Here is a 357-nt window from a genome sequence, read left to right as displayed (position 1 = left end):
GTGCCCAGCCCGTTCAAGCCATCCGCACAGGTCCCCAGCCCGTTTGGTATGGACCGGTGAAATTGTGGGGCAAACAGAGCCGGCTCATCCGAACTCGCAGAATTCAAAGGCTAATACACACGACGGGTATCTAAATGAGGGTCCTCGATTTTTGGACTAAATAAATAGAAAAATAAGCCGCGCCCTGCCCGTGTAAGCCATCCGCACAGGTCCCCGGCCCGCTTGGTACGAACCGGTGAAATTTTGGGGCAAACAGAGCTGGCTCATCCGAACTCGCAGAATTCAAAGGTTAATACACACGGCAGGTCTCCAAATGAGGGTCCTCGGTGTTTGGACTAAATAAATGGAAAAATAAGC

The sequence above is a fragment of the Lycium ferocissimum genome, chromosome 2 (genome assembly GCF_029784015.1).
Source record: "Lycium ferocissimum isolate CSIRO_LF1 chromosome 2, AGI_CSIRO_Lferr_CH_V1, whole genome shotgun sequence".
NCBI lineage: Eukaryota > Viridiplantae > Streptophyta > Magnoliopsida > Solanales > Solanaceae > Lycium > Lycium ferocissimum.
Note: the sequence above shows the minus strand (reverse complement) of the source record.